This window comes from Sinohyriopsis cumingii, chromosome 4 (assembly GCF_028554795.1).
Source record: "Sinohyriopsis cumingii isolate HCF-2022 chromosome 4, ASM2855479v2, whole genome shotgun sequence".
Lineage (NCBI taxonomy): Eukaryota > Metazoa > Mollusca > Bivalvia > Unionida > Unionidae > Sinohyriopsis > Sinohyriopsis cumingii.
Genome location: NC_142964.1, coordinates 141487544 through 141498123, shown reverse-complemented (window position 1 = coordinate 141498123; position 10580 = coordinate 141487544). Strand labels below are relative to the sequence as shown.

At 36.2% G+C, this 10580-nt stretch overlaps 1 protein-coding gene across 1 annotated transcript in view; it reads right to left on the bottom strand.

Moving 5' to 3' along the window:
- The window catches only part of LOC149802218 (tubulin tyrosine ligase 3-like), a 157821-nt gene extending 147811 nt beyond the window's left edge, over positions 1–10010 (bottom strand). Inside the window, exon 1 of the mRNA XM_089956639.1 lies at positions 9826–10010. The gene's annotated coding sequence lies outside the window, so the exon portion shown is untranslated. The remainder of the gene's footprint in view (positions 1–9825) is intronic.
- Between the last annotated feature and the right edge of the window lie 570 nt (positions 10011–10580).

Here is a 10580-nt window from a genome sequence, read left to right as displayed (position 1 = left end):
ACATCTGGAATGAAAAGGTTGTGCTTCAGATTTCTTACATTTTTACCTACTTTCCAAAATTTATTTAACTCGTTCGGCCCTGGAGGTTTTTGTCATTTTCGGCTGAAATGCAAGTAGGAAAGACATTTTGGGGGGCTATTTCTGAATACATCATAGTACATCGACTTTCAACAGATTTTCCATTAGATTAATGCCTAGTTGTATTAGAAACATCGTTTTTCTGTTGGTTATTTTGCTTTTGCATGACCAGAAGGGTAAAAGTATTTTATTTTTTTTGCTTAATGGACCCATCATTTTTGTATGGAGACCACTCTATATTCCAAATGCCCACCTTATCCTAGTTTTTACAAAGTTCACCTGTCTGTGTGCAGTTCAGACTGCTCTCCCTAAAATCTGAGGCCAAAAAGTCTAAAATCCCAACACAAAATCTGATTCCGACCACGAGCAAATTTTGGGTGGAAACAAAAACGGGTCCAAAAAATTAGGTTTTTCCCTCTGTATTTTGTAGTGCAGCTAGAACGTCCAGATTATTTGGTATCACTGTAGAACTATATCTGTCTGCTTTTTTGTAATACCACCCACTTTGGTGTATCTTAAATGACCTTGATGCTGCAGAGCTCAGAAGTAGGGGACAGCCTCATCACGCCTACAGGCGGGATTGGGTCTGAATGAGTTAATGCAGGTTAAAAGTGATGTCCTTGCATGTGGAATATCAGTTTACCTTTTGAGGCCAAATGTGCAGTTTGGGTTCAGAAATAGAACATGTCTAGCACCTAAACATTTTTACCGACACTTTGATCTACTTTTCCAGGGTTATTAAGAATTTCTGACCATAAAAACAAAGATGCCATGTGAGCTTCAGCACACTCTAAACTCGGTCAGAATTGTACTTTACTAAAGCATTCCTAATCAGATGTAGTTTGTCCTTACTGAAGACCAGATCAATTCAATAGGAAATATATTTGCTATTTTTCCCACTTGATGTTTTGGTATCATTTGTCTTTGTTGTTTCGTTATGTTTGCATAGAATGGTAAGATGTTTACATGGAATGGTAACATATAGGAAGAGGAAAATTTCTTTTCTTGAATAATCTGAATGACAATTAAAATTGGGTTGTAAAGCATCTCCTCTGCCATGAGATGGAGGGTAGTTGGGCCTCAGTAATAAATATTTTTCAGCTTTCCTTTCAGTTGTACATTTACCATTATTAAAACAATTACATATGGAGCTATTTGTCCCAAGTGAAGATATGTGGAACATTTGATGCCCCATTTAGCTGTAGGTAAAAAGCCCTTTTTAAAAAATACCATTGAAAAGATTTATTGGATTTAACTTTGAATATCCTCAAAAGCATTGAGAACTTGATATCTGCAGATTATCATTATTTTCCTATTGTTCCTCACCCTTGTCCTTTGCATACCACTTAGTCCATGACCTCTTATGGCTACAAACTCTTAATCTGATTCTTTCATATAAATATCATTAAGTTATTTTCTGTAACTTGATCAGTTTATCGGGAATGATGCAGGAGGTTTTGCCAGATGTTTACACCTGTACACACCTAAAAACTCAAGCACATATGAACAGGAACATATAGCTCTCTATTAAGAAAAACTCACATATGAAGAAAAAAATATTTCTAACCTGAGAAAGTGAGCTTGGAAATAAATTTGTATGCCCCATAACTTTTATATATTAAACAAGTATTGTGTGACAACCCTGATATAAATTTGTGGATGAAGCAGAAGAAACCACGAGCTGATCATGCATTCGTCTGGCCACTTGAATGACTTCTCTCTGTCTACCTTTAATCAATAATTATACTAAAGGAAAAGTTATATCTCTATCACCAGAATCTTGGATGGCAGACATCTTTTTCACAATGCGTTATTCTTTATCCTACACCAGCAAAATGTGGAGGGGTATGTGGCGTTTTTCTGGTTTGTGTCATTCATATGTTCTTTCATTCATTTTTATTAACCCCTCACTGTCTCGGATCCTATTTCACTTACATTTATGAAAATTGGTATGTGGGTGCATCGCAGGAGGAGTAACTTGGTCATATTAAAACTAGGCCCTCTATGAGCTATGCTCTAAAGACCTTTGTTTTTTATCTGTTCGTTTATTGCATCAGTCTTGGATTCATTTTCACCTTTACTCATGAAACTTGACAGATGATAGTAACAAAGTCATGCGAACACTAGATCATACCTAATTTTCACTTTTGTGTAACTTTTTAATTTGCATCTATTTTGGACCATGTTTCACTTTTACTGTTGAAAATTGGTACTGGGTATATAAATGCATCTCACGAAGAGTAACTCGGCAATACCAAATGTAGGTCACTAATCGTAAGGTTGTAGTGACATATTTTTCCTCAATACCAATCTGTATTGTCAGCTGCTCCAAATGTTGGCATGGTGATTCTTATTTACAAGCAAATATCTTGTGTTTGAACTGTGAATAAACCTTGTGAGGATATTGATGCTGTTGGTGTTAAATCATGAAAGACCTGTTTCATTCTAAGGTTAAAAAACAAAAGTTGCACATGTTACACCATGGTATGTTTAGCCTTCAGTTGGATCTTAAGACAATTCCATTCTCAACCAGATGATCCTCTTCACTGACCTAAAGACACACCCTAAAAGAGTAACAAAGGGCAAGACCTCATTACAGTGTGTTGACGTCATATAGGAAAATATTCAACTTCATTGCATGCTATCTTGGGTTGGACCTAAAATGAAACTGGTGCCAAATTCTAGTGGCATTCTTGAAAATACTGTTATTACTCCCACTGAATCAAGATGGGATCTACACTAAAATATTTTTCTTACGTCTGGTTGGTCCTAAATGAACAAGGCATGAATCGATGTCCGCCACAGTTGCCATTTTCAAAGTCTTGTTATTGCTGCTTCTCCTGTGTGGAAAGTCATGTTTACTTATTGTTTTGTCTAGTTGGTCCTAAATGAAAATTGTACTGCTTAGACATTAATTATGGCATATTTATCCTGAGTAAATGATCATATCAGCATGAGGTTTTCACTAAAAAAAATTCTTATGATGTCTCGCTGGTCCTAAATGAAAATTGTACTTCTCAGACATCTAATATGTCATATTTCTCCTGAGTAAATGATCATATCAGAATAGAGTTTTCACTAAAAGATTTCTTATGATGTCTCGCTGGTTCTAAATGAAAATAGTGCCGATCTGACCTGCAATATAGCCACCACAATGACCAGCTGGAAACAAATTTAGTATCAGTTCTTCTCCTAGATGGCAGGTCATAGCGACATTATGCTTTCACCAGAAGACTTCTTATTGTGTCTAGCTGGTATTAAATAGAAATGGTGCACATCGGATAACCAGCATGACAGCCATTTTGAAAATCGTCTTCTTGTTACTTCTTCAAAACTGAAAGCCATATGAACGGGGAGTTTTCACCAGAAGACCATTTATAATGTCATGTTGGTCCTAAGCAAAAATGGTGTTGATCAGATTTCAGTGGCCACCAGGATGGTCATCTTTAAAATTTTGTAACGTTAATTGAAAAGTCATTTCGACATGGGGGGTAAGGATTTGATCAGTAGGGTAGGTGTATGGTGTCAAGTTGGTTGAAAATGAAAATGATGCGGACTGATCCTCAAAATGGGCACCACTGTTACCATCTTGAAAATATTGTTATTTCTACTCTTCCCAAACGGATGGTTATATCAACAAATGAGTGTCACCTATAGACTCCTAGTGATACTTATTTGGTCCAAAATGAAAATGTTGCCATTCATACGGCCGCCCGTGTCGTCTGACTCGAGTATCTTGTACTCCCCCAGACTGGTTTGTTATAATGATTGCACCAAAAAACTTCTAGGCTAATGATGTCTATCTGGTACTGACTGAAAATGGTGCCAATCTGACATCCAATATGTCCACCACAGCAGCTAAAGTGAAAATCTTGTCCTCGCTGAAGAGTATCAGAGATGGTTTCAACACTTAGCCGTTAATGGGAAGAAATGGTCTCATCTGGGAGGATACAAATCTTTGTTACTGTAAGGTTAATATTTTTCATACTTCTAAAACTTCAAACAATGAGCAAAAACACTTAGCAAATTAATTTGGTACACATTACCGTAAAATGATCGGATTTATGCTCGCATGCATAGAAGCGTATTTTGCGAATATCGTTTGCAATTTATACGAATAAATTTTCATATGTATATGTCTTTTTCATAGCCATTAGTGGGTGGAAACTAGCTATATATGTAAACAAAGATAAACGTGCACTTGTTCTTCGATGAACATATTGCTATGCTATGTGAGTGCCTTTATTACATGCCGTCATTTACATTAGATTTAGTTTTCGGTTATTTACCTCTGATAGGCTTGATATGGAATTTTATGAACCAGTAAACCTCATATTGATCAACGCGAAAAATTCATATTCATCTTTAAAAAAATAGGTTTTATTACATGATTTAGAGATATGTCTATATGTATGTTAGAGAAATAAAATAATTTCATTTGCTTCAGAATATCATTTCAACTTAAGACACCAAGAAATTAACATTATGACTTAACGTAAAGTTAATGATGTCGTAAGAAGATAATTACTAGTTCGGGACATCCTCATCTCTTTCTGAAAGAGAATCGGATTGAATCGTAGTGACTGTTCCGAAAATGGTAACATTTTGGCGGAAGAACATCAGGCTAGCTGTGCGAAGAACAGGGTCCTATAATATGATAAGTCTTGAAAAGAACACTCGACGACATGCTAGCAGTCAATTAAATACCTTCACATTTAAGCTTTAAGAATAACGCAGCAACGTTGTAATTTAAAGACGCTGAAGAAATCATTTGGTTTCAGTTATCTGCTATTGGTGTTTGCGTAGCTGCTGGTGATGACACGGGGTCTATTCATTTTAACGTTTTTAATTATTATGACGTTATAATAACCATATGATTGAGGGCAGTACGGAATGGACTTAAGGTGGTACTCTACAGTTTCGTAATTTGCATAGGGAATTTTTTTTATATTTGTAAACAAACGAATTTCTCAGGTTTTCCTGACTGGTTATCCTGTTCATTATTTTGGTGTCTGATTGACGGATGTACATTGGGTTATAGTGTACAGAGTTTGGTCTTACTTCAGATGTGCATCTATTTAAAAAAATAAATTAAAAAAATGCTAGCTCAGCAATGTCATTTCCGTTTCCTGGACATCGAAGATAAGTTTTACAAAAAGAGACAATAACTTTGTTACTTTTTACATAGTGTGTAAGTCATTCCATGCACTTTAAGAAGCTGGTATTGTCTAGTCTGGCAAAATTCGTTTTCCCTATTTTAAATAACTGCTAAAGATAGTGTACTACGGACTAATTAAAGCTGATTTTCACATCACATGGAAGCATACATATTGGTTAGCTGTGACTTAGATCGTTTACAGTTTCCACAAGTATAACATCAGGCACAGTACATGAAAGTACATGGAGGTATGCCAACATTCTCTCACTGTGCATGTTGCAAATGCAAACAACTTCACCTTACACCTGTTACTTTCTCTCAGACGTACATAATGTATATAGAGCGGGACCTTATTTACAGGCTTTTATTTTAGCACGCGATGAAAGTGCCGAGGATGTTCTGATTGAGAATGACCATTCGACATCGAGAAATATTACATATGACGTGAATTGGTGCCGTCAAATGAAAAACCATCTTTCACAGAAATCCTATAATAAAGTACACGTATCATATAAAATCACCGATATAACATTACTTCAACATATTTCAGACTTATGAGAAGAAGAAAAAAAAAAGCAAAACTGTCAGATTACGTAAGAATTCAAATAGTAGCTTCAATTTACCATGTTGAGCTTTTATCAAAAAGAAGCTCACATTGCATTCATTTCACTGAATGTAATTACTGAAACTCATTGATTAGCTCGCGATTAATATTAAGCTCGTTTCATTTTAAATAAGCAAATATAAAATCATTTAGTAGATCTTTGATGCGTAATGTTACATGCTGACATTATAATTACAGTAGATGTTATTGTCAGTGGATTACGGGTTGCATTTGCATCTGCTGATGCATTTATTTATTTTTGTTGGGCGGGGGGAAGGCAAAATTGTCTGTGAACCACCAACTTTATCCATACGGTTAAGCTGAATTCATAGTAACATTAACGCGAGAACATGGTTATTGAGTACGTTTATTATAACACGTTATAGGTATACTCAAACAAATCGAAGGGGTTATGGCGGTATATCATTGTATTAAAATCCAAGACAGCGCAATCTGTATACACATAACTTTAAAAGCAATGATTAAATTAGAATATTGGAGAATATGTTGAATGCAGTGTTTTTTGTTATGTACACCTCTGAGGATTATCTATTATATTTAGATAGAAAGCATAGCGAATACTATGGTGGTGAGATTATGTAGATAATGTTATGTTCGTTACTCAGTTGATCAAAGTCATCCAACAAAACCTAGTGAGCAAGTCCAAGTTTAACCAGCCTTTTTACATTTTGTTCGTTTACACTGTCCGAACGAAGCAAGACATTCAACAATATCGCACCACAGCAAACACACACACGAACACGCGGGGAACCACGTAGGAATTGTTCAGGTGTTTTTTGGGGGGACGAGAATTGAGAGTATCCAGACATGCATTTTTTCAATGACTTATTGGTCGGAAATGCTTAGTACGTTTTGTTTAAATGTTTTCTTCATTTGTAAGTAACGCTTAGAATCAACGTTTCCGCAGTTTTGAAGAGAGCGCGCGGTAGCACGATGTTTATTGTACTGGATTCGCCACCATAAAGGTACCGGTTCCAGTCCTGCTCAGACCAATTCTTAACATACTCCGGGCAAGACACTTAACTCGGATTGCCATGGGACGATACGATCTAGTGTATGGCTTATACATGAACCAACCAACCTACCAATGTTTCCGCAAATAATTCACTCGAATCAATCACAAGTGATGTTGTGATACTTAAATCCTCCAACTGGCTGAATCTGTACAGCCTCCATCTGGATTCTCCTTCTGATAACTAAAAGGGTGTTATAAACTGTTTATGTTTTCCATGCTCTCTACCTATCAATAAAATGGACTTAAACACATTAATTACTGTCTGTATATAACGTTCTCTTTATCACTGTGTGCAAGACATGTTAAAAAAGCATAGAAAACAAAAACATTTACTTCTGTTCGCCTCAAGCACTAACATTATTCATATTAAGTTGGATGGTCCGATAACGAACCTCGTTAAGTTTAGCTTTATGAACCTCAAGTCAGAGAGAGAGAGAGAGAGAGAGAGAGAGAGAGAGACGTATCATTCTATAAAAAAAAATTAAATTTGTTTGGAGAAGGACATTGTAGTCTTCCAGTATTATGTAAAAAACAGTTTTGACTAAGTCGCAGTAACCAAGTTGAACTCGTAACCAGAAGGGTGCATGTTTGAATCCTACCACCAGATCACCCCGAATCGTTTACAGTGGTGTATCGTTCAGGAGGAGAATTTACTCTACATGCCTAGGCACGATATAACCTTAAAATTGTTATTGAGCCGTAAAACAGTCAAACCACACCAGAGCTGAGTTTGACTATCGTACAAGCACCACAGAACACATACACAGCCCCATGGAGCATAAACACAGATTAGAGAACTAAATTTGGTCCTCTACTGAGAATCGAACCTGGATCTGCCAGTATAAAATTATACACTTAGACAACTGCAAACTGAACAGATCCAGATCTGCCTCGCATAATGCAAGGAGTAATCAGTAGAACAAGCAACATATACCCTGGTTTGCAGGCGCTTTATGCCATGACAGAGCAGGATGTTTGTCGTTGGCAGTTTGATTCGACTTATAGGCGAGTATAAACCGTATATCAGCGGTTTTAATAGCTCACGTATGTGTGTGTCTGTCTGTCTGATTTGGATTTTTAATGCAGTTTTAACAGTTGTTCAGTCATATCTTTACGATATCTGCAGTGTGGCAATTTGTAGTGATGTCTAGCACTGGGGCATCATGCCGTAGACATGTAGCATGAAGTCCCACCCAGTCACATTATCCTGATACCAGGCCGACCAGTCCTAACACTAACCTGTTAATACCGTGCGCCTATCGAGGCAGCTGTAAGTACCATTTTTATAAGTCTTTGGTATGACTTGGCGGGGTTTCGAACCCGCGACCTCCTCCATCCAAGGAGGACGCTCTAAACACTAGACCACCGCTATACTGATTTGGCATCCTCGATTGAAAGGGCGGCAACAGTGGTGTACTTTGGGTATCTCAGGACCTTTGGCGGACGTGGTTTTAGTGTGGAAAGACTTCACAAAATACTCACGGAAAATATCATGATGGTAAGAATCAAAAATGTATAACAAACGAACGTCACATCAGGTTGTGTTTTATGAAATGCGGTGGACTGTAAAAGGTATCTTTCCTCGTTGTTCTCGTTGTTTTGTATGCATATTAAAATGTGTCGATTACGTGTCTGTGTCAAGTATTGGCGTGGAAGTCTTTGATAAAGTGGTGTAACTAATATTCCATGTCTTACGGTATATTTCCCCGTTCTGCATTTCATGTTATGGCTCCTCTTATAAAAAAATCTCCAAAACCTGGATGAAGGCTAAGAACCGATCGACTTAACAACGACCATATGGTATTATCAACCAGTTAAGAAAATATAAAAAATTAAAAGTTATATTGATGAGACTTTATTAAACAAACTCAGCGCTGTGCAAGTAAACTTGAAATGTTGTCCAAGAAGACCAATGCTCTTACAAGAAGACTTCTAATAATACCCAAACTCAAACTTCAGTCACATTGTAATGATTATATATATATATGTGTGTGTGTGTGTGTGTGTGTGTGTGTGTGTATGTGTGTGTGTGTAATTTACTATAAGCGCTTCAAGTACTGGGCATAACCGGTACAATAAAATGCACAAATCAATTTCGGTAATTTTTTAAAACTTTAAAAAATATAAAATAAAAAATGGGCGTGGGGCGCTATGGTCGGCAACGAAAAAAGGAACATATTATTTGACATTGAGGAGTTCCATCTGTGACACATAGATACACCAATCAATGTCATCATTGCTACTAATTTTAACTATAAGTCATACATATCGGTATAAAGTAATAACATTATTTTATAGTAATGTATAACTGAAACTTAAATTGAAAGCAACGATACGAGTTTGATTTTCAATGGAACTTTGTATACTAATATTTACCAACGTAATTTATTAATGGATAAATTTAGTAAAATGTGAAGGTACTTTTGAGAAAAAAATGAATATTTGGTTATTTACTCTTTATCGTTGTAGCATTATACATATCGGGGAATGAAATTAAAAGTCAGTATTAAAGAATTTATATATTGTTTTTAAAAAAAATGCTGCATATACCGAATCGGAGTAGATGAAGTGGCCATTCTTAATCATAGCTGTTGTAAAATAGAACAGACAAGGACAGATGTGCATGTATCACCAATAAACCAAACATGCAAGCAACGAATTGAGTAACATACTTGCAGACTGATACGTGGAGAGGCAGGCAAATTGACGAACAGACAACAGAAAAAGTGTTAACGAGATGGATGTATCTTTGGATAGGACAGTAGTACAGTTTTCTATGTAAGATATGTTGACAGTTATGTTTAAGCCCGTGTTTGTGCGTGCGTGCGAGTTGGAGTGAAAGAGGCCATATCGTTTTTGTCCCATAACTTACAATGTTACACTAAATTATAATGTTACACTAAATTATAATTTTAACACTACTTACCTGAAGAAGTTTACACTACTAACCTGAATAAGTTACCGTCACCTTGCGAAGGTTCCCTTCTACGTGTTTCTGACCTGCGAATGTCGTACCTGACATAAGCTTGACACAAAGAGAAATGCTAATTAATGCTAAGTGGTTGCTCCTCTCTCCAGGAATGTTTATTATAATTTTCCTCTGATTATACCAATCAAACTGGTTCTGTTCAATAGCCGCAACTAAGGAAACGCCATCGAATACACACCTGTAAATAAAAACCCACCTGTAACCGCCTATAATCAATAATTCGATAGATCACGACGGCTTTAAATACAAGGGAGATAAGCAAAGTGACAGGTATTGTAATACAATTTAAGTTATCTTTTCTTCCACTAATTATCAGAAAAAAATATCTCATCACTTCTTTAGAGACAGGTCCCTAAATCAGTTCTTATTTCAAGTATGTATTAAAACAGAACATTGTTCATTGCGTTTGGCACATATAGTTTTTACCTACCATACAACTCAAGAATCGACCAGGTATGGAACACGAAAACAACGAACCTATAATAGCACTATTTATTATTTTCTTCGCACAAAACAAAATAAGTGGCGCAAAGTAATATAATGAATCAAAGGTTCATAATTATTCAAGGTTATTTAAGTGTAAGTTTATTATCAGGGAATGGAACGAGACGTATTTCTGGTGTAAGAAACAAGAAGCTGTCTCAAGGAATTTTTCCCAAGTTGAAAGAAGTTTGAAACTTGTAAGGTTAAATCATTGTCATCTTCTCTTCGTTTC